The sequence below is a fragment of the Saimiri boliviensis genome, chromosome 4, assembly GCF_048565385.1.
Source record: "Saimiri boliviensis isolate mSaiBol1 chromosome 4, mSaiBol1.pri, whole genome shotgun sequence".
NCBI classification, from domain to species: domain Eukaryota; kingdom Metazoa; phylum Chordata; class Mammalia; order Primates; family Cebidae; genus Saimiri; species Saimiri boliviensis.
In genome coordinates, this window is record NC_133452.1 from 37,613,848 (window position 1) to 37,639,338 (window position 25,491).

A 25,491-nucleotide genomic window follows, 5' to 3' on the forward strand; every position below is an offset into this window, starting at 1 on the left:
CATGCTCCAGTCAGGGTAATTATGTATGTGTAAGGCAGAAATACAGGAAATATCATTTTATGAATATCACAGAGTTTTTTCTTTGGGGCCACTTCTTGAATCCTCTTAAAGCTGCTCTATCAGATAAGTGATCTATGTTGTTCATGAAAGTAAGGAAAATATTCCATTGCTCTTGATATAGTTGCCACTTTTGCAAATGGACATCTCATAGAAAAGTATTATATTATTTTAAACAATCGTTAGATAAGATTGGCAAACTCTTTTTGTAAGAGTCCAAGCAGGAAATATTTAGGCTTTTTGGGCCATGTGGTTTCTGTTGCAACTGTGCATCATGGTGCAAAAGCAACCATAGACAATCCATACACCAATGGGCCTGGCTGAATTCCAGTAAAACTTTATTTATGCAAACAGATTGTGGGCCAAATCTAGCCCACAGGCTGTAGTTTGTTAACCGCTGTATCAGATCATAAGCTCTTCTAAGTTGTAATCTGTTCCAGATTCAACTCTGCATTTTCAGTCTACACAATCCTGGCACAGGGGAAGCACTCCATTAACATTTAAAAAAATAAGTTGAAGGTTGTTGAACTTAGCAGTTTATGCCAATAATAATTAACTTCCCATTTACACGATTAAAACTCATGGTAGGGTTTATAGGTTGTGTTTACTCTGAGACTTACATCACCATTTGAACCCCCATAGAGAGTTAGTGGTTTATCTCGCTGTTCAAAATTAGGGAAACAGGTGCCCAACCATGCTCATGCAGCAACCTAATGGCTTGCTTACACCTCGTTCTGAGACTGATGGGTCAAAGATCAGGAGCCACGAAAAGACCCTCATCATTTTTCAGAGAGACTCCTTTACAAATCTTTACCTCCATTCTTTCTTTGACAACTTAAATGACCTTAAACCAAGCATCTATGAAGTTCTTACACTGTAGCACAATGGTTTTCAAAATGCTGGTTTCGACACAGTGCACATACACTAAAATGTTTCCCAAAACCATTCTTATCCTTATGAAGAGTAATTTACTGGGATATTTTCTCTTTGCTTATATTTTGTTTATTTTTTAGTGCTGCTCATAACTCTCTAAATTGATTTTAGAGACATTTTTCTAAGTAAAAATGAGATCCGAAGTTACCAAGGTGCTGCCCATTGGCTGGGTAAGGCCCTGTCAGCATCATATGCTTAGCTCTAAAATTTTTGAGCCAAAGTTTTACAAAATGTCACTGGATGTTTCATTTGGTTTGAAAACCAAAGAAACAGACTCAGTTTTGTCCTTTAAGGATTTACAATTAAACTGGAAACCTAAGACACAGGTGTACTGACATCTATGGAATACCTCCTGAGATCTGTTAGGACACAGGTCATAGCATTTGTGCCACCTGGAGTTCTTCACTGGTGATAGCTGGCATTTTGACAATCATAGATAAGCAGTGTCATAGGTCTGGGCTGGAGCCTTGACACATGGAAACCTGTCTTCTCCAAGGCTCCAGCCAGGACTGGTGAGGTCAATCTAGACATGCAGTTACTTTAAAAAATTAAGTATTTTCTTTTTGATTAATCAGGTTGTCAAACCTGGCATAGTTTTGGGAAGATAATGGGGGAAAGAGCTGAGATAGTTGAGGGTGGATAATGAGGAAGAGAGCTGAGATAGAAACTTGAGTATCCAAATGGTCAAGTAGATTAATTAGCTTTGATAGCCATAGTCAAGTTATAGGTAAAATATACAGATTAATCACCATTTGGCAGTAGGGGTGGGGAGGTAAAAAAATGAAGGGGTTGGATTTAGCGGAAAGGCCCCATAATCAAATACATAAAAGCAACCAGATGGATTTTCATCAACACAGAGAAATTAGCCAATTGGGAATTCTGAAACAAAACCTCTGAAGTGAGAACCAAACTATGTAGGAAAAGAATTATATATATATATATATATATTTTTTTTTTTCTTTTTTTTTTTTTTTTTTTTTTTGAGATGAAGTTTTACTCTATTGCCAGGCTGAAGTGCAGTGGCCCAATCTCGGCTGACTGCAACCTTCGCCTCCCAGGTTCAAGCAATTCCCCTGCCTCAGCCTCCTAAGTATTTGGGACTACTGGCACGCACCACCATGCCCGGCTAATTTTTTGTATTTTAGTAGAGACGGGGTTTCACCATGTTGGCCAGGATAGTCTCGATCTTCTGACCTCATGATCCACCCACCTTGGCCTCCCAATATGCTGGGACTACAGGCGTGAGCCACCTTGCCTGGCCAAAAAAAAAAAAAAATTATATTAATAGAAAGGTCTATAAAATAGTTTGGGACACATAAATTAATGTTGAACACATGTGTCTACTGAGAATCAGAAACAAAGGACTGCATAAAATGACAAGATAAAGAGAGATAAGATGGAGAGAAAGTTGGAGGTTTAACATTAAAAGCTGGAAGAGGAGAAAATACTAATTTTCATTACTGTTACAGATTAAATGTATCCCCCCAAAATGTGTAAGTTTAATCCCTAAGACTCCATATGATGATACGAGGATGTGGAGCCTTTGGTGAGTGATTAGACCATGAGAGTTGAGTCATGTATGAGATTAGGGCTCTCATAACAGAGACCTGGAAGAGCTCCCACCTCTCCCCTCCTGCCATGTCGAATATAGTGAGAACATTGCCGTCTCTGACCAGAAGGTGGCCCTTGCCAGATGCCAAGTCTGCCAGTGCCTTGACTTTGGACTTCCCAGCCTTCAGAGCTGTGCAAAATAAATGTCCTTTGTTTATTAGACACCTGGTCTATAGTATCCTGTTATAGCAGCTTAAAAGGACTAAGGCAATTACTCAGTATAATTCTAATTTTATGAAAAGAAAAGTCATAACAGCAATGAATATCTTATTTAAAGATTATTTTCACTTTTACAACTCTACAATGGGATTTGCATTTCAGAGGACTTTATAAAATACACAAGTAAAAGAAATAGGAAAACAATAATAAAGCCAAGTGAAGATATTCTCTATTACATGAATGATGGCATCATGGACATCAGGAGTCTGGTTTCGCAACACTTAACGGAGGGTGTTTATAATTACTTCCCAATGATGTGAACCTTTGCATAATTTTTCTAAAAATATAATTAATTTTAAAGCACTTTTAAGAAATCTTGGATAAGTCCAGTGATATTATGTCCATCAAAACCCTGACTTCATTATTTCGTTGTCTTACTAAGTTTCACATAGCATTTTAATGAAAAAACCAGCCACATTTTTAAACCCAAATGTCATACTCCCTCTTATAGTTTAGATTTCATTCTCCAAGTGATTTTTCCTAAGTCTCTGACATGTATTAAGTATAAGCAGAATCGTTAGTACTGATCTTCTCAAAATTATCATTTTAAATGCAAAACTTACTGAGCTGATCTCAAAGTGCTAGTCAAGATTCCTCAACCTTTCTTCCGAAGAGAAGGCATAGGTCTTTACGACTAGTTGAGAAATAACTGAGAATAAAAACAAATGGCATTCCAGGTGCAAACAGTTCCAGACTTACAGGAAGAAAAGGGGAGAGAAGGAGACGCCTCCTGGAACCTGAAGCAAGCATCTTGTTAGTGGAGACACATAGTGTTGGGTGGCTCATTCAAAGATTTGATTATCTCAGTAGTAAAAGGAGAAGAAGTAGCAGGAGGCATGGACTCACAATCTCAGCTGCTGGACTCTCCCTCAGGGTGGGGTCCCCTCTTTGTCATTTGCCCTTAAGGACAACCACCATCTTCTCTCTATTCTGGGCAACTTGCTTTAATAGGTTGCTTCTACTTAATATTACAGAAAAATTTTCCAGGGCATTACATCAGCTCCCAATGCAGACTTAGATTTTTTGTTATTTCCCTTCTCTCTCACTGTGTTAGTTTATTTACAGAAGAAAATTCACTATAAACATATATATGTAATACAGACATTTGTGTATAGTATGTGTATACATGTAAATATACTCATTTGACATCCTATTTTATCCCTCCCCCACACAATTCATAAAACAATATTTCTAGAATCCTGTTCAATGAGAGGTAGAGTTATTAGAAAGTACTCTAATACTTTGTAATATATTATATAATATTGTAATATAAGAAGTGAGATGCAAAAAGTATTTCCCCTAAGCCTTTCTCTATATAAGACCAGCATTTATTCCGCACATGGTCTGTATTGCAACTATGACAAAGAAACTGCAGTGACAACAATGGGTGGGGGGCAGAACATAAAAATGACTGATTTTTCCAGGAAAAGAAAATCTTTAGACAGGAAATGACATTACCAGCTCCTAAGGCATCTAATATGATTTTCTCGTGAATAAGTAAGACATTGTCAAGTTGGGAGGATACCACTTCTTTCTTTGTTGAAATGTCAGTACTAGTAAGCCGAGTTATCCAACTCTGGTAACTTGGATAGTGCTTGGTCAGGTCAGGCCTGGGACTTAGGATGGCAGGGCTCAAGGTAAGAGTGAAGTTAGAGGTTAACATACCGTAGGTCTTAATATTTAAGTTACTAATCTAGCTAACACACTATAAAAACATGTTTGATTCTTTTCCTTGACATATATACTTTCAAAATGACAGAATTTATATAAATCTATGATTTTTACATGAGGGCCAGAAAACTATCAAAGACAGGAGCATTAATTTTTATTGTGCATTTCTGGGTGCTCTGTTGATAACCCATGATATTGGCATGACTAATAATATAGGTAAACGAATTTAAGAGTAATATGAATGTTTAATATTATGAAATGCTCCACAGCCACCTTCTATGATGGTTGTGGATACTACACTAGTTTGTGCATATTCCTGGAGCCACCTATTGGAGAATGAAGAGAAGTAAGAAAACTTGCTTTTTAAGTAAGAAAATGGCTCAGCACTACTTGGAAACAAACCTTTGTTATGAAAGGATGAATTGTATTCACATTACCAGAGGGGACGAATTTGACCAGTGACTTAATATTTCCTTTTTCTCTTACCTAAGGGCTTCTGCTGTTCAAATCTCGCCTCTACTCTAGAACAGTTTGTCTCTTCAACATCAGCAACAGCACAGACACAATCACTTTTTCTGGAAGACAGGGCATGAGACAGGCAGCAGCATGCGCGTGGTTAGCGTTATAGGTCATGCTGTGCCAGTGCTGAGGACTGGATCCACAGTAAGCGCTCTTGTGTTTTTTACTAAAAGTATTTTTCATGTGTTTGTGATATGTAGTCAATGGCAGGGGCCTCTCTTATTTGCATACAAAGGCAGTACTAGATCTAGGTTTTTTCTCAAGTGCTTTCTAGATGGTCAGAATCCAAAAAGGCTTAAGGCGTGAACAGCTTTCAAAGAAAGATGTCATTATTACGGAGTTCTTTGGCAGGCTAAGACTTGATAATTCTATGTACTGTGCTGTATTGTCGAGGTGACCGTAGCTATATGGGAATAGAGCTGCAGATCACTTACAGCAAAAGCGCTTCATTGATTTTTTTTTTTCTCACGGACATCATCAAGTCTATTGCGGGGAAAATCAGGTCTCCTCCAGTGTTTTGTTTTTGTTTTCTTATGAGAATTCCTGATCCAATAGAATCTGGCAACTCCTTGATCTTGACCCCTGTTTTTCTTGCTCTCATGTCTCCCTGTCTTTTAACCTAAAAAACACTCTGTCGCCACTGGTTTAATTTCAGTTTAATTACAAGTCTTTTCAATTTCTGATCCATCAAAGGTTTGTTCTTCACTAAGCATGCATTTCCCACTCCAGACTCCAAATACTGTACAGGCTGTTAACAATGGGTATCTGTTCCCTTCTGTCGGGTTTCCAGAAATAGGCTTTAGAGAGCTGCCATGTGTTTCTCTTTCTTAGCACTCCAACAAGAACCCCTCCATGACTCACACACACAGAAAACCAGAGGCCCTGAATGGTTATTTATTCTCACCAGCTGGACGACCCTGCACGTGGCTCTCAGCATGGGTGAGGATCAAAGAACCTTGGAGAGGTGCGGCACGTAATTTAAGTACAAACAAACCCGCATGAATTTGCGCTTGCTTAGATCACGCAAGGAAGTTGAGTTAACCATGAAACCCAGCTCAGCTTCCTATCTTCATTTTTCCTCATGTACACTCAAATGGGAGAGGAAGGATCAGGTAAGATGGCCAGAGAAACATAAATACCGCAGAGACTTGTTATTTTAAAGGGCTTACAACACAGTATTCAGCCCTTAGAATGGATTCTCTGAATATTTAGCACATGGCACCTGATGGCCTGATTCGATCAATTTGCTACACTTGCTTTAGAGAAATAAAGATAGACAATCTTTTACCCCAATCACGAACTGTATGTGACCTCTAGGAATTATCTTATGGCTTCCCTGTCATTTGGTTGTTTTCTGCCCAGTTTTGTGGAATTTTATCCCATGCATGGCAGTTTAGTATTAAGCAACAGGCTCAAGGGACCCCAATGCAGAAATATGGGTGTCTTTCTCTCATAGCATTCTCCTCTCTGGTGGTTTGCTCTGCAAGTGTCTGCTGTCTCTGCCTCCCTGACCTCCAGTTTCTCCCTGACCTCCCTGACTCCTCTACTGCACAAGACTGAAGTTCTCTCTTTGAGGTCTTGCTACAGGCACTGTGTAGCAAATGCCTTAGGCAGGAAACAGTACATTCACTAAGCTCATCTACTTTGCTTCCCTTCTCTCAGGCATCACAGTTTGGCTGCCCAATGTCCACTGCCTGCTTCCAAGGGGCAGGTTTCATCCAGATTTCTAGTTATTTATGCTAGCAGGGTAAGTCTGCTACCGGGTACTTTTTTACGGATGGAAGTAGAAGTCTCCAGTCATAAGTTATGATTAAATGACATTAAAACCAAGATAAAGACTCTATACGTTTACTAAATACATTTTCTGTTTTCCTAGACTTCACTTCCCATGCTAGATACAAAAAGTAAGAGCTTAGTTCTGGGGTAAAAATTGTCTTAATCTTATGATGAGTCATGATCAAGAGGAACACTTTTTTGTTCCTGGATATTGTCTTGAAGATGTGAAATCTGGAATTGGTCAAGTCAGCTTGCAACTATTCTACAGAAGAGGTACATACGCCAAGGATGGCCACATGGAAACATAAAAAGTATCTATGCTCTTGATGATTATATACAGCCAGTGAATTAATGAGTTATGAACTATCCTAACTTCAGACTTATTATTATATGAGGTAATGAACTCCTTACAATTAGAGCCAGTGGAGTTAGGATTGCCATTACTTACAGCCAAAAGCATTGTAACAGATAAATTCCTTCTTATTAGTTGGTTGGTAGGTGACATTGAAAGCCCTTAGCTGAAACAGGAGGGAAAGGACAATTTTGAGGATTTGGAGGAAAAGTGAGGAGTTCACTTCGGGCATGTTGAGTTTGAGTTACTTACAGATCATTGATATGGTTTGGCTCTGTGTTCCCACCCAAATCTCATTTTGAATTGTAATCTCCACATGATGAGGGGGACCCCTGGTGAGAGGTGATTGGATCATGCAGGCAGTTTTTCTCATGCTGTTCTTGTGATAGTGAGGGAGTTCTCACAAGATCTGCTGGTTTAAAAGTGACAGTTTCCCCGCCTGCTCTCTCTCTCTCCTGCAACCTTGTGAAGAAGGTGCTTGCTTCTCCTTCCCCTTCAGCCATGACTGTAAGTTTCCTAAGGACTCCCCAGCCATGCAAAACTGTGAATTAAACCTTTGTTATTTATAAATTACTCATTCTCAGATAGAATTTTATAGCAGTATGAAAACAGACAAATACAATCATCCAGTGGCATGTCAATATAACCAGAAGATGAAAATGTTCTGTAGATTTTTGGGATCATCAGTGTACGGTTTTTGTCAGCAGAATAAGCTGGGATGAAGATGTTCATCAAATATGGTATCAAGAAGAATGTACTCATCTCATTGTAGAAGGTAACCTAGTTTTATCCTGTCATTTCCTTTCAAACATCTGAAGAAGGCTGGGATAGAATCTGTGATGAATCTGGAGGCCTAACCCAGTTAAAAGGTCAGGAGCACACACTAATGACAATGGAAAAGTCACACTGGACCTATGGAAACAGAGATGTTTCCTAAAATTCAATGCAGTCAGGAACATTTGCTCGTATTAACTTTGCTTATGCAATAGTGCTGTCTACTTCTTGTTTTTAAGGGAATATTAAAAAGAATCCAAAATGAACCATAAAGATCACAGTGCTTTATAATCAGTAAAAATTTATGTAAATAGAAACTATTTAGTTTATCAATATAATTCATAGTTCTTAAAGAGAGTTTGGCAAGTTTGTGCAATAAATCAAAATTGCAACAGTTTGTTCTTTTAGGAATTTACCCCCTAGTTAGTAGATTATAAAACTTTCTAATATTAAAGAAGCATAATCTGAAATTGCAATCGTAAGAACATTGATTTGGTGATTCCTTAATGATCTTTCTTCATAGAATCATGAATGTCTTCAAAATAGCCAGACACAGGACACAATTATGCCACATTACAAAATTTTTAAAGAGATAAAGTTTTAGTTTGTGTTCAAATAGGCTTAGAGAAAGATTATTTTCCTAAACTAAATTGAGTGAAATGATCTCCTTTGACAGTCAAGCACAAACTAAAATATTAAAACAAACTTTGACATATGCTAGCAACTAAATATAGATGACCAATCATGTTAAAGGCTAAAGTAATTTAGTATTTGTTAATTACCTTAAAATACCATGAAAAGATAAGTAACGTTAGAAGTAAATATACTTTAATATGTAAATTTGGGCACTATTTTTCTTTAGAAGTGAAGATTATGTGTAAGGTTACAAGGATTAGAGAGCATGTACATTAAATACTTGCTCCAGGGCCTGGCACCTACTAATACTGAATAAATAAGAACTATCACTGTTACGATATCATCATTCCAGCTAGGCCAGTCTCATTGCGTCATTGTGTCATTATTAGAAACACTGTAAAATTTTATTTCTGTTTTCATCTAAGAATGGTATAGTCTAATTTGTCTAGAAAGACAAATCATATTAGTGGTCTCTTTAAATGTAGGAAGTGGCAGATAAAGTTTATCAAACAAAAATGTCCCTTCATCAAAAATCCCAGTATTGAGAATGAGTTAGGAAATGTTGAAGCTGAGGACTGAAGTAGCTCTCTTTGAAGATGTTACAGTAATGATTGTGAAGGTGTTCCTGAGTTCTCACCCTCCCTCTGCCACACCATCTTGACCACCCCTTCCCTCTCTGGAGCTAATGGGGATCCCAGAAAGAGCCCGAGGAAGCTAGCTCTACTTGTCTGCTCATCAACCAACCCAATCTAGCTCTCTTTCCAAAGAGTATCAAATAACTTACCATTTCTTCAGGCTAATCATTATTCCTTCTTTCTGACTTTTTGTACAATTAACTCTAAAGCTCTGTCCTTATCCTTCCGCTGTTTAACTATAGTTCTAAGCTAGATATTCTTTTTCTGATAATAGCCTGGAAATTCTAAAATGGCTTTAAAATATGCCTTAGTTAGGGTTGCAGGGATCATGTTATTACTACTTTACCTTATTTTAATTTACGGATTTAATTTCTCCTTGAGGGTCTTTCACGAGGTTTGATAAAGGTTCAGTAATGCTCAGTGTATTACCAATCACATTTATTGAATGAATGTTGACCATGCTAATCTCAGTCTCCTCAAAGCACGAATCTTTCTGGATATCTGTTAAATTTGGTTTTCTAACATGCTCAGTTCTAGGCTGTCTTATCTCTTCCATTATATTGTCTCTCTGGATGATCTTATCTTTCCACATGTTTCAGTTATGATCTATATGCTGTTCACTGCCAATGTATTTCCAGTCCTGTCCTGTATTGAGAACAAAAGTACCTATCTCCAATTATTTAACTGCTCTTGAATATCCCACAGATATCTTGTCCCTGAACTCAAGAGCCTAATCCTCTCCATTTCCTCTATTTGTAATGGAAACATTTAATTAGCCCATCAGTAGTCCAAACCAGAGAGAAAAATGTCACCTCTATTTCTTCTCATACATCCGACCAATAGTTTGTTGTTGTTGTTTTTAATTTTACTTCTTAAGTCTTTCCACTTCTCTTCAATACCACTGCCTTTTTTCTGTTTTGGGTCACTACCATCTCTTAGTAGTGTCCTTGAAGAGCCTCATAACTGGCTTCACTGTCCCTAATCTTGTCTTTTTTTAATCTCAAAACTCAAATCGGGATGATCTTTTGAAACAAAAATCTGTGATATATAATAACAGAAAGTGGAGTCGAAAAATATGGGATTAATTCCACATATTGGGCAGTGTTACTAAGGAGTTTATTAGAGTTTTAAAAACACATTTGGTTATTTTTAGATCCAGGAAAAAAGAATTAGCTCACATTTGCTGAGGGTTTTTCTTATAACTGTTTGGAAAGTTGACACAAATGATAATAATGATGATAATGACAATGATATGAAGAAATAAAAAGATGACTTGTGTTCTTAACTCATTCAAGCAGACCAGTGTGGAAGTAAATAAACTGAAAGCAATGGGTTTAACCTAAAGGAAACCAATCTATCTTTAGGGCTGGCCCTAGCCAGAACAAACTTGTTTTCAAACCTAGGCAGCATTCAGACAGATGTCAATATTGCAGGACTCCTGACCTCCTAGGTGACTAGAAGAGCAGAGCAGTTCGCAGAAGCAAATGCAGACAAGATTCTTGTCCTGGGTGTCTGATCAATTTGGAGAAGGACTACATGCAATACCAGTGAGTATTGAAAAGATAGGTGGAAGCATCAGGGTCTTGGCAAAGCAGGCTGACATTCAAGGTAGGCCTACGCCTAGAATATAAGTGGGGACATAGAGAATAGTGCTATAATCAAAATACCCATGCAAAGCTGAGGATGAATCCTGAGCAAATAACTCTGTTCAGACACACTGGATACAGGCTGACTGGAGAAAAGATGGACCTTGTCTAATGGTGTCTGTAGCTGGATAGAAATGGTTGGAATAGAGACTGATGAAGAAACAAATAAATCCACTCTCAAGTTCAGCAAATACTCCTGGAATGCCTACAGCATGAAAGACACTTCAATGACTTAATATGTATCACAATTATGCAAAATCAGGAGAAAGTGCCTAATTCTCCCATAATGATGGTACCACTGCCTTCTGTAAAGAAAGGCACCGATAATCCCACCATTTCCAGGCACAGAGACCACAGTTATATAAACAAGCTTCCATTCTTTCAGGGAAGTCAAAGGATGTGCCAGAGCTCTCACTTCTGTTTACATGGGGAGGGGACTTCATCTCCCATGCAGGCAAAACAATTTTGATTTTGCCAAGGCCCCTGGGAGGTGAGACAGTGAAAATTGTGTATGAATTAATACAAGGCAGTTTTCTTTCCAGCGTTACAGGACCAAGAGTGGAGTGAGGAAAAGAGAAAAGAAAAATGATGGCAACTTCGCAAGAGGGTAAGATTTCAGAGTACCAAGACAAAGTATGCTCTCTAAAGTCAGTGATGCTATGTAGAGTCCTATGTCATTAGATTAGGCCTGCCTGGGGTAAATTTTTAAACGTGCCATTTGTAAGTTACTGAAATGAGTGAAGAGGGTCTTTTTGTTTTTTCTCTATTCATATTGCATACACAAATAGTATTTCTTAGAGAAAATTTCAGAAATGATACCTTTTCTCAAACTGATGGCCAATATGCTATCACCAGTTCAATTTTCTGTATTTAGAATGTTTTCAGGGAATCTGCAATAAATAAAAGAAAATAATTCAAGTTTATTGAGGATCAGGCCAATTTACATTCTATCTGGCTATCTGGTTTTAAGCTCATGCATATTAAAGGTATGATATGAGTGTGAATTTACTGAAGCACAAGTCAAAACCTGGGATTTGTGTTGTAATTGTGTGCATTAACAGACTCGCCAAAACTTGCAACGACTTTTTTCTAAGCATACCAAGTAGTCCTGGGTAGCTGATATATCTACTTTCAAGCTTCCACAGATACTCTCGGCTTATGAGTAATTGTGTTTCCCATGCAAGTAAGAAAGAAACTAAGATCGCTTGCTTCAGAATAATGATAACCTATTATAATAACCCAGAAAACCAAGATATCGGAAACCCAATGAGATCATTTATTCCGTCATCTCTTATGCACTCACACCACCATAGCAATGTCCTCATTTAGCTTTTGGTTTTCACAGAAGGCTTATTCTTCAGAAGCACTTGTCTTTTGTTTTGCTGTAGACGATTTTGTTTTTGGCTCTAGTAGTCCTCCCCCTTATTTTCTATACAGACTCAGGTTCCAGTGCTCATTTGAGCATCTGACAGTAAGTAGGGTATTACATTTTAGAATCCAAAGAAATACAATTCTTTCTGTTTTGCAAAATGATGAAGAATAAAGAAACAAATTTCCAGGCCATTTAAAAAATATAGACTTTCAGAGATATGAGGTTCCCCTAAATAAAGGCTTCTCATTGTTATTCATACTCATTTTTGAAACACAGACTAGAATGTCTCAAACATTTTCCAAGAATGTTATCTTTTACACTCAACTCAAGAGTTCATTGCCAATTCTGAAGCTCCCAAGGTTTATTTTACAAAAATAAGCTCTGCATGAATGGGGCATATGGATCAAAGCAGTTATGTATTATTTAGCCATGTTGCCCATGTGCGTGTTTTTTTCCTTCCTTGCTTTAACTCACTTGTATGCATCAAAAAGAATGAAATTTGAAAAGAAAACATAGGGTTTCAGTTGATGAACTATTGTGATACAAATGGTTCACTGATGGTAGCCTTTGTTTACTTTCTATTTCTGTTCTGATTCTTCCCTACAAATCTTTGACATAAGCAAAACTTTCTTCTACAAATTATTCTTAATGAAAACCTTCACACTCTTATGTTTTATCAGATTATGTCAGTTCCTCTCCTGAAGCTCTGAGAGGTTGTTGTATTTATTGGCAAATATCCTTTGTAAATCGCCTACTCTTTCCCTCTTACCAGCTACATCACCTGAAGCAGGAGGACGTGAGAAAATTGTGTACTAGACACATTCCATGGTGACACATCTTCATCTGTCAGCTCTTGGCTTTAGTGTCTTGGGGAATTCTGACATGAGGAAATATTTCAAAGAAGTGGCATTGCCCCCAGAATGGGACCTAGTTCTAGTTGTTTTCAAGGTATTAAAATGTTTCCCATCCATTCTGTAATCATATAATTTTTTTTTTGAGACAGAGTTTCGCTCTTGTTGCCCAGGCTGCAGTGCAATGGTGTGTTCTCGGCTCACTGTAACACCCAGCTCCCAGGTTTAAGCAATTCTCCTGCCTCAGCCTCCTGAGTAGCTGGGATTACAGGCATTTGCCACCATGCCCAACTAATTTTGTATTTTTAGTAAGACAAGGTTTCTCCATGGTGATCAGGCTGATCTCGAACTTCCGACCTCAGGTGATCCACCCTCCTCAGTCTCCCAGTGTGCTGGGATTACAGGCGTGAGCCACTGCACCAGATGTAATCATATAATTTTTAAGCACCCTCCATATCCTATCAAGGCTTCCAGCTGAACTCTGGGAATACAAACATGAATACCATGAATAGAAAGAACAGAGTCCTTGATCTTAAGATGTGCCAATTCTAGTAAACAGAGACACAATGAAGATCATTTAATATAGGTTGCTAATATTATGGATTCATTCACACAAATGTGTTGAGAACCTCCTTTCCCAGGCATTGTGTTAATCATGACAGCAGAAGGGAATTCAGAGGAGAGGCCTTTTGCCCCAATGGAGATGGGCAAGAAATATTCAGTCAAAAGCAAAATAATGTGAAATGTCATGGACAATGAAGAGATCCATAAACTGTTTGCTATTTTTAAAACATAAAATGCTAGGATTGGAAAAACAACAGACAAATTTGGAATTGTGTGAAGGAGAAAGAACTGGGCTGGAAAGGATCCAAAGGCACCCAGCTTCCTAAGCGCCCTTTGACCAGAAGGAATGTATTAGATTGGTGTAAAAGTAATCGTGGGTTATGCCATTAAAAGTAATGGCAAAAACTGCAATAACTTTTACACTAACATAATAGAACAGCTGAAGATATTCTCTTAGCAAAGTCTTATAAATTCATTAGGCTAATTTATAACGACTGTCTAGAATCTGATTCAGAGATTTCCATTGTGAACCAGACAGATAAAGAGGGCTAGATTTATGTGATGGAAATAAACAGGAATGTTAGCTTGACTGAAGAGTGGAATTTTTCACAGACATACAACACACACATTCACACACACACAAACTCTAGCAGAGCAATTTATTCGTATTAGCTAAAAAAATATTTACTTACTATTCAGTGTGTCTAAGGCCACTACCCCAGTCATGATTACCCTGAAAGAGAGTGAAAACAGTCTAACTATCTTCAGTTAGACTCTTGCTCATTCACTTTCCATATGTTCTTCCTAGTCTCTGTGACTTCTGAGACTAGATACCTTTATTATTGGTTGCGGAAAAGACAGAGAAGTATTATTGCTGTATTGCTCACTTTTTCCTAATCCCTTTCTAGCTGCCCTACAAGGAGCTGGAGAAAAACCTATTCTCTGATGTGAATTACATACAAACTATTCACATTTGACCACATCCGCTGGGCAAAACTCATTTACCAATCCCAAGGAATGTACAAATGCAGGTTTCAAAACACAGGCTGACTGATCATTCTGGCCGTCTAAATTGGGAACTAATTAAATGTTTTCACTGGAAGTCTCTTCTCACTGCAGCAGAACAGAGCCATTCTGAAGCAAACATTTCAGTGAAACACTTCTTTGGAAGAATCCAGTTCAGCCACAAGAAACAACCACTTCTAACTGGTGGCACAATCTAGTCCCGCCTGATTTTCCCCCCAATGTGTACATGCAAGTTAAATATCACTTATGCAAATGTAACCACAGAGAAAAGATGACATTATATCTCATTGATGTCAAAGTGACCAGCAACAGTTTGTTATCACTTATGCAGAATTTCAATCCAGCTCACTAAGGCTGATGAAAGATTATATAAATAATTTGCATTAACGAGCTTTTAGAGCAGCACTTAAACATGTTGGGTATCATTTGAATCTAGTAGAGTGGGAAGCTAAGTCATTCATTTCATTTCCATTAGAAATTAGATGTTGTTTGAAGCCTCTCACCTGCTTGGCAATCTCTTAAAGAAATATACTCTTTGAGGCAGTGGAGTTCTAATTCCCTCCAAGTGAGGAGCCTGCACTTGGACTTACAGCCCAAGCTTCTTGTGAGGGGGAGTGGACTTAGATTGGCCCATGTGGATCTAAGAAGGGAGTCTGACAAGAAATCCCGAAGGCCAAAAAGGGGAGTTGCTAAGTGTCTTCAAGTCAGAAGTTTCTAACTGGACTCAGCCCAAGCTTCTTTAGAAAGTCAGGAGCCTTTAGTACTACCATAAAGTCTCACATGTTATTATTAGGACCATCATTCAATTGTTTTGGATGCAAAAATTAGTAGCACGTTGGGAGGCTGAGGTGGAGGCATCACTTGAGGTCAGGAGCTCGAGACCAGCCTGGCCGGCATGGTGAAACACTGTCTCTACTAAAAATACAAAAAAAAAAAAAAAAAAAAAATAGCTGGGCATGGTGGCAGATACCTGTAATCCCAGCTACTCCAGAGGCTGAGGCACAAGGAGAATTGCTTGAACCCAGGAGGAGGAGGTTGTAGTGAGCTGAGAGCATGCTACTGCACTCCAGCCTGGGCAACAGAGAGAGACTCAGTCTCAAAATAAATACATAAATAATTAGTATCAAACATAAAAACAGCTGCCACAATATACAAAGAAGACCTCAAGTTGTTCAGCAGCTGGTCTTGAGCTAGAATTGTCTAGATTGGATATTGCCATCAATGTGGAGTGTCTCAAATATTTAACATGAGTCAGAAATTGTGCCAAGTGATGGCACACAGATATGAAAACGATGAAATAAGGCAGGCATGTAAAAGGCTAACTTCGATTTAGGAAGGTAAATGCTAAAGTAGAGACACAGAGTGGCATAGAAGCCTCCAAAGGGCAGGGGCTTGGGGAAGAAATTCTGAAAAAAAAAAAAAAAAAAAAAAAAAAAAAAAAAGTGAGGACTAAACTAAATTATTCACAATGACTAGGAGTTGGCCAGGATAAGAAGGAATGCAATGGATATTCCAGTAGAAAGAGCAGAATAACCAAAATAACATGTGTATAGCTTTACCATAAGTAGTTTCATAAAACTATACTGCATATTGTGAAATGACAACTGGTGAGTAATAGGAAGAGATGATTCTGCAAAAAGAAGTCTTGCAAATCAGAAAAGGTAAAAAAGTCCAATTTTTTAAAAATGATCAAAAGATTCAAATGGGTACATTGCAAAAGTGATTATCTAAATATCCAAGAAACATATGACATTTGATCACCTCATTAGTAATCACGGACATGCAAAGAAGCTTTTATGCTGTGATAAGAAACTTAACTTGATCTTCTGAGCCATGGTAAGTCATCGAATAATTTTGACAAAAAAACACGAAAAAAAAAAAACCTCAGAAAATAGAAATAGGTCCACAGAATATTCAAATACTGATACTTCCATTTATATGGAAATGTAAAGAGCCAAGAATAGCCAGAATATTCTTGAATAAGAGGAATACAGTTGGAGGACTTACTTTACCAGATAGTAAGACATTTTATAAAGCAATAGTAGTAAAGTATAATGATAGATAATGATAGCAAAGTGTAATGATAGACAAATAAATCAATGAACACACTAGAGGCTACAGAAATAAACTCACACACATGTGGACATTATAGCTTTGATAAAGGTGGCATTGTACAGCAGAGGGGAATATACCATCTCAGTAAATGGTTCTGGGGCATCTGGATATGCATATAGGAGAAGAAAACTTGACTCCTACCTCACATCACACACAAAAATCAATTCAAGGTATATTGCAGAGATCAATGGTAAAGGTAAAACATTAATGCTCATAGAAGAAAACATAGAAAAATATCTTCATTATTTGAGGACAGGAAAGATTTATTAAATAGGATCCATAAAGCACAAGCCTTAAAGAAAACAACTGATAAACTCAATTACATGAAAATTCAAAACACGGATTATTAAGGGAGCACAAAGGTATACATTATACATATCTAAATATCTACATCTACATCAATATCTATCTATCCCACAAGATCTTATATCTAGAATATGTAAAGAACTCTTAAAAATCAGGGAAAAAGGCAGTATGCCCAAATTTTTAGTTGAATAGGCACATTACAAAAATGAATATCTGAATATCTAAGAAATATGTAAATATTTGATAGCTTCATTAGTAACTAGAGAAATGCAAAGAAAAACTACAGTGAGATAGCATTAGACTGCCCAATATTATGCAAATTCAAAAAGACTGATAATACCAAATGTAGACAGGTTATAGAGCTGCTAGAATGCTCTCAAACACTGACAGTAGAAGCATAAATTGACAGAACCACTTTGGAGACTCTGGTAATCACCAAACTGGACATAAATGTACTCTGTGACCTAAGAATTTCACTACTAGGTAGATTCCTAGTATCTAGTTTTCTCAACAGAAATTCCTATATATATCTGCACCAAAATAAACATTTAAAGCATCATTCTTTGTAATGGCTCCAGACCAGAAATTTCCAAAATCTCATTTTACTGCCTATTTTAACAGTAGAATCACTAAATAAATGATAGTATATTCATATAATGGAATACCACACAGCAATAATAATGAATATTCTGAAACTACCTGCAAAAAAACAGGAATAGTTTCGCAAATATGAAGCTGGGCAAAAAAAAAAAAAAAAAAAAAAAAAAAAGGATATTTTACATGATGTCATTTCACAAAATTAAAAGTAGTCAAAACTAATTTATGTTTTATTCAAGATAGTAAATAGGGACTGGAAGATGGCCAAAAATAGAAATTTTATCGGTGCTGATAATATTCAACTTTTTATCTGAGTGGTGGTTACATAGGCACATTCAGCTGAGAACATTAATCAAGTTGTATGCATATATATGCATTCCTGTATATTTTACTTCAACATAAAGGTTAAAAAAACACCTAAAAGAGCCAGGCAAGTAAAGTACATAAGTGAATTATATTAGATATAAGTAAAGTTCTCATGATATTTCTTACTATTGTTTGTTCTTAACAGCATCTTAGTCTTTTCTGACAGACATACTTGCATATTACACATCCAAAACTAGTATTTGCTTTAAAATATATATTAACTGTTAGTACAACCAACAGCATGGATGAATCGAACATAATACTAAGTGGAAGAAGTCAGATGTGGAATTACTGTGTAATTCCTTGTATATGCAGTTCAAAGGCAGGCAATAGTATCTGTGGCATTAAAAGATAGCTTGGGTAGTGTTTGGGATGGGCACAGTAAGCAATTTTAGGATGCTAATAATGTTCTCTTGATTGGCTGGTGATTACAAGTGTTTTTTTTTAACCTTGTCAGATCATGTGCAGTGGCTCATACCTGTAATCCCAGCACTTTGGAAGGCTGGAGTGGGAGGATTGCTTGGCCCAGGAGTTCAAGACCAGCCTTGGTAAAACAGTGAGACTTTGTCTCCACTATGAGAGTAAGAGTTCATAAATATTAGGCCTTTATTATGAAACATATTTATGGTTTATGCACACTTCTGTATGCCAATAAAATCACATTAAAACACAGATATGGAATACACCTTGTAAGAGAGTTGGTAAAAGCCGTAACATCACTTTTTTTCTCATCATTTAGAACAGAGAAAATAGTTGGCAGAAAATAAGTCAGAGCAATTGACCTGCTGAAAAGAATCTTTCTAGGGCTGGGTTACAGTGGCTCACATCTGTAATCCTAGCACTTTGGGAGGCTAGCACTTGAGGCCAGAAGTTTGAGACCAGCCTGGCCAACATGGTGAAACCCCATCTCTACTATGATTACAAAAATTACACCATCAGGCGTGATGGTGCATGCTTGTAATCCCAGCTACTCAGGAGGTTGAGGTACAAGGATTGCTTGAACCCGGGAGGGAGAGGCTGCTGAGAGCCAAGATAGTGCCATTGCACTCCAGTCTGGGCAACAGAGAGAGACCCTATCTCAAAAATAAAAATCTTTTCAGGCTCATGTTATATCTGTCATGCCTGTTCAAGGTCATCCACTGTCACTTGACCAAGTGGACTTTAATAGAATGTACTCTCACTCACAATGGCAGAGTATTAGCCCAATATATTTTTCTGAAGGCAATTCTGAGTTTTAGAGAACCTTTGAAAAATATCTATACATAGAATAAACTCAAACTTTCACAATTAGGATATTTTTTCTAATTATTTGTTACCTGTTTAAAAACACTGAAAACATGCTAGTTTGTACCCAAACAATTTTGTAACCTAACTGAACTTTCATCTTCAGAATAAATACGGGCAAAGCTGCCAATATACTCTAAACATTTTGCTCCAAGACTACAGCCTGAAAGTCCAAAGAAATATACATTGCAGCCTGGTTTGGTTGATTTTTATTCTTTTACTAAACAAATGCTTTTCTTCTTGTTTGCTTGCTTTTATCCTTTGAGGGAGCTTTGCAACTTGCCTCTAAATCAGCAACCCCAGCATGGATTGTTACTTTTCATGTTGGTCTATGTGCCGTTCTTGCTTTTCAGCAGTTCACTGCATGGCAGAATCTTTTGGAAATATGCTTCACATAAGCACAGATAATTTCCTTGCTTTGCCTGTTTGTGCTTGTCTTACTTCAGAGTGTGACAGCTGCCTAGTTGCCACCAGCCTATATCCTTCTCATATATCCACCCTGGAAGACAGGACAACTAAGCTAGGGCAAGACACAGAGACAATGCACTTTCTGAAGCCCAAAGTTGGTAGTTGAGTTCTTCTTTTTAAATTACTTTTAGTGGCCAGGCTCAGTGGCTCACACCTATATTCCCAGCACTTTGAGTGGCTGAGGCAGGCGGATCACCTGAGGTGAGGAGTTTGAAACCTGCCTAACCAACATGGCAAAACCCCGTCTCTACTAAAAACACACAAATTAGCCAGCCAAGGTGCAGGCACCTGTAATCCTAGCTCCTTGGGAGGCTGAGGCACGAGAATTGCTTGAACCTGGGAGGTGGAGATTGCAGTGACCTGAGATGGTGCCACTGCACTCTAACCTGGATGACAGAGCAAGACTCCATCTCAAACAATAAATAAATAATAAATTACTTTTTGTATGTTGCTTATAAGTACTTTTCATAATGCCTTTGCATAAAGGCTTCTTGTAAGCACAGCAAATCAAGCAGTTGCCCTGGTGCCATACTTCGAAGACCTTGCCCACTAGTTACATGTGTCTGATGTCTCTTCTCTGGCAGGAGGGTGCCAAGCAAGGACTGACCGGAAGAGCTGAAAGGATGAAACCAAAATAGCCATGATCACAAGTCATGTCTTGGAGGGATGTTAGAGGTTGAAGCTGGGGTGGCAAATCTGAAAGATGTTCTCAATACAAACAATAAGATGGCGAAAGGATGCCAAGACATGCAGATGAATCATAAAAAGGGAAATTAGAAATGAGGGGCAGGAAGGCAGACAATCAGGAGAGATCTTTAGTTGATAATAGGTTTGTGCAAAAGCAATTGTTGTTTTTGCACCAACCTAAATAGCCTGCAGTGAGTTAGCACGCCCTGTGAATTAAAACACAGATGTCTGGTCTCCACCCAGGCACACTAACTGAGAATCTTCAGAATGAGGGCCTAGAATCTATCTTCTTTGTAGCTTCCCAGATATTTCTGATCCAGCTGGTCAGTGGAGCAACATTTGGGAACCACTGCTCTGGAAAAACCCGAAGACAGAACAGATCTCTCACTAGCTTTTTGCAAAACTCCAGCATATGTTCAGTAGGAGATAATGGTGTTGTTTAAAGGGGCTGGAGTGAGTTGAACAGGTTATTAGTTATTCAAGAAAATGGCCTCCAGGAAGAATATTTGCTTCTCACACTGAAGAGGGAAAGCCAGTTCAGTGCAAATCTCCAGTTACAGGAATGAATCCAGAATGATGCCTGTCTTGGGAACCTTCTTAGTAGATCATTTCCTCTCCATGGTAATGTCAGATGCATTTAGACAGCAAAAGGGAATGGCAATATGTTAGCCTGTCATAAGCAGAATATTTGATTTTATTTGGTTACTGTCATTGAGGGTGATGTTAGCATCTTCAACTAAAAGAAAGAGGAAAAGGAACTAGTGTCAAGTGCAGCTGAACTTATATCAGCTTATGGGGAGATATAGAGATAGCCCAATCAGGAGTTCCTAAGGTCAAAGAAGAGGGAGTTGCTAAGTGTTTATTTCCAGGACAGAAGAAAGACTTGCTGAGCTAGCAGTCTACAGCCAAACCCAGACCCCTCTTGGGATGACAAAACAACAGAAAGTAGCTGAAGCAGGACACTGGGCTTGTTTAAAGAGGGAGTCTGTGTGTCCTTGGCTGTCTCACCTCCACAGCTGGCATCATGTCTGTGCTATTGTCTCATTCACTAAAACCAGAATTGAGGGAACTGAGGTAAGCCACTGCCCAGAGGGTTTCCTCAGTTCTTGAGGAATGTTTACTGAGGTATGGTGTTTTTCAAAGCCTTTAAAAAGTAGTACGCCATGTCCTTTGTACCTTTATTTTTCTAAACGTGTGGGAAGGACACTGTTTTCTGCTCCTTGGCCAGCATTCCAAAACATTTCTTGTTGCTGTGAATTCCATGCTATCCTCTGAAAGTGGACAGCATGACCAGTGCTTTGTACTGCAAGGCTATATTCAGGTTTTCCAAATAAGAAAACCTTAACTTTGCAGACAACCCAAAACTAAGGCCCATCAAAGGTGTAAAATGGAAATCTTCGTGAAAGCAGCAACGTGTCCAAGAAGAGCACAATTCATTTTTGCCTTCAGAAGTGTAGGACAGAAATAAACAAAAAATGTTTCTTTAATAGCCTCTTCGTGTCATTTTGATTCATCCTGAAGTCAATTGCCATCATTTAAGCAGACCACAAAACATTGTAATAGAAGGAACATTTTAGATTTAGTGATATAAATATTTGTTTTTCTAATGTAAGCACTGAAACTTTACTGATTTTACCACTATGTTCTAACCTCTGTTCAAATGTTTCTTTTTGCAGAATAACTAGCCCAGTATGCAATTTTTACTCTTTGCCTACTAAGAAAATAAGGAAGAGAATTTACTTCACTTCAATGACAAGTAAACTGCTAAGACAGAGGAGGAGAGAAGGAAAAGAGATGGATGTTTATTAAAAATATGCAGGGAACACACTTCTCAATTAACCAAAGAACAGTTTTCAGACTCTACCAAAATGCTCCCCAACTTTGAAGGATGTGAGAAATTCTGACTTCTGTGAACCAAGGATGCCCATGTTTTAAGAAGGACTACTTTGCATTCAGTTTTGGGGTTCTTTTCAGAGATTCCCACACATGCATTCATGTGTCATACTCCAAAATGGGGTGACATGGTACACTGCAATTTGCATGTTAGTAAGAATTAAAGTCAGGGCTGGACATGGTGGCTCACTCCTGTAATTCCAGCACTTTGGAAAGCCAAGGAGGGCCGATCACTTGAGGCCAGGAGTTCAAGACCAGCCTGGCCAACATGGTGAAACTCTGTCTTTAATAAAAATACAAAAATTAGCCAGGCATGGTGTCACACACTTGTCATCCCAGCTACTCGGGAGGCTGAGGCATGAGAATCACTTGAACCTGGGTGTAGAAGTTTCAGTGAGCTGAGATTACACCACTGCACTATAGCCCCGGTGACAGTGAGAGACTCTGTCTCAAAAAAAAAAAAAAAAAAAAAAAAAAAAAAAAACATGAATGAGAAGGACATAGTCTGTAGTATTGTAATCTAGGGGAGGGGTGGAGGCTTCACAGTTAGTGAAGTTTCTTTTTAGAGATCAAAGACCGAGCCCTGATTTTTTAAAAAGACATGATCTATTGGAAAGTGGATAATAAATAGAAAATTAGAGAAACTCCCTTAAAACAGGAAGACTATAGCATTATATCTTAAGTATCAAAATGTGAAAGAAGAGAATTGTCTGTGAAGAAAAAGGGTACTTTATATTTTTTCAAAAATTAAAGAATTAGGATTATGATTTCAGGAAGGTAGTCTGCTATGAAAAAAGGAAGCATTCATGAGAAAAGCAAATGTTTTAAATGGCTCTATTTTTTAAAAAAGTAAAAAATATACTCCTATGTTAAATTAACAATTTAACATAGGAGTATATTTTTAAACTCCTTTGCAATTTTGTTAAATTAGCAATTTAACATAGGAGCATATTTTTTAAAATGGAAAAGTACCATTTTTATTAATTCCAGGAGTATATTTTTAAACTCTTTTTAAAAAATATCCTTATTTAACATAGGAGTATATTTTTAAATTCTTTTTAAAAGTTTTTTAAAAGTTTTTTAAAAATGGATAAAGGCCATTTTATCCATTAGTCACTAGAGAACGGTGCCAACGGATTGTAAGATTTTTAAAGTATTGGCTCCAAACTACAAATGCAAGCTGCAAAATGGAAATTAATAAATGCTTAATTAACTATCTACAAAAATAACATTACATCAGCTAGTCAGCTGCTACTCTGCTCTTATAATTGCAATATAAATTATATTTAATGTGGGAGATGGGTGGATTTTAATTGGATTTATATGTTACACATGTGGGGTGGCCAAAAGTGAGAGTACAAGGGCGCAAAACAGCTCTGAATAACATCAATACGATCAAAATGGAGATCTGTGTTTTCCTAGAGGCGCTAGAAGTTAAATAATAAAAAGTAGGAGAATTGGCCATGTCAGTATTAAGTACCAAAGCAGTCGCCTGGGAGAAAATACTGCCGCCTTCTCCCCCTCAGAACAAGCAGTACTGACTGAAATCTTCACCTCCATTCATCCAGATGAAGGCACTGTTGTATAGATAACTTTTTTTTTTTTTTTTTTGCTTTTAAAAGGCTATTTTCTCTCAAATAGGAAAATATGCCACTAACATTTCATTGTGAATTCAGTTAGAAAGTTGATTAGCTACTATTTCCTGAGAGGTGATATCCCAAGGGTGGGTTGAGTGGTGGGGAGTGGGTGTGAATTTTAAATGTGAAGAAAGACCTGGTTCAGAGCAAGCCAGGCCTGACTGGGATGCAATAATTAGGAATGATTAGGATATGAATATACTGTGTGGAGAAGTTTAGTGTGGGGCTAACCCTGGATTTGGGTATCTTCACTTGATCTTCCGACTAAAGGAAATGATCCACATTTTATTATCCACTTATCACCCAACAAATATTGTGACACATCAGCTGATACCTTACCAACATAATCTATATTCAAGGTACATGACAGAGAAAGCCCAAAATGCTTTTCTTAAAGGACTTTCTTCTCTCTATTGCCTTTCTTTCTCCACTACTGTATTAGTGTGTTTTTCCACTGCTGATAAAGACATACCTGAGACTGGGAAATTTTAAAGAAAAAGAGGTTTAATGGACTCACAGTTCCATAAGGCTGGGGAAGCCTTGCAATCATGGTGGAAGAGCAAGGGATGTCTTACCTGGCAGCAGGCAAGAGAGACCTTGTGTAGGGTAACTCCCCTTTAAATAACCATCAGATCTCATGAGACTTATTCACTGTCATGAGCATAGAATGGGAACTACCTGCTCTCATGATTCAATTACTTCCCACTGGGTCCCTCCCATGACACACGGGAATTGTGGGAGCTATAATTCAAGATATGAGATTTGGGTGGGGACACAGCCAACTATATCAGCCACTTCACATAAACAGTTAGTCTTCAGAAATAAAGTCAAAAGTTATGTAACTTGCTGGATCAGGAGCCATAAAGCAAGCTAGAACTTTGCAATGCTATATCATACAGACTACCATGAAACAAATCATATTTAGATTTTTATTCATTATTTATGAAGTTGCTTCTGGACCTCTAAAGCCAGAAAAAAAAAAATCAAACTAGGAGGTAAAGTAGGAATTTAAAGAGCCACATATACCAAGCAGAGATACAGGGACGAAAGTTGCTTTATTAACTTAACAAAATTAATTTTGATTTTCCAATAACTCCTTGTGTTTGACTCTTTACATAACTGCCCTCAACTTGTACCTGTTCTGTTGCTTTGAAAAGAAATCAGGATTGAAGTTGAGAGGGCTTTAAAATTTATTTTTCATTCTTGACTTCAAAAGTTGATTATTTGGACAAGCTTTCTCCTATCACCCTAAAGTTTTCAGAAGCAGCTAATTAAACTTTATATAAAAAAAACCCAAACCTGTCATTTCTCCTGGATGAATGAAGCCTTATGATTTTCATTGGGAGAAGACAGGGAAAACATTATTTTCTTTGTATATAGTTTATGAAAATTTACTTAGTTTTAAATAAAATGGATACCTACCTGTTAAAAACAAGTCAAATAGTATGGAAGGGAAAAGTAAAAAGTTTCACTGCCCCTAGTTTCTTCATTCTTTC

At 37.7% G+C, this 25,491-nt stretch overlaps 1 long non-coding RNA gene across 1 annotated transcript in view; it reads right to left on the minus strand.

Moving 5' to 3' along the window:
- The window catches only part of LOC141584263 (uncharacterized), a 161,486-nt gene that overhangs the window by 1,032 nt on the left and 134,963 nt on the right, over positions 1–25,491 (minus strand). The window contains exons 6-7 of the long non-coding RNA XR_012517184.1: positions 14,309–14,349; positions 11,649–11,719 (exon numbers count right to left, since the gene is read on the minus strand). This is a non-coding gene — a long non-coding RNA (uncharacterized LOC141584263). The remainder of the gene's footprint in view (positions 1–11,648; positions 11,720–14,308; positions 14,350–25,491) is intronic.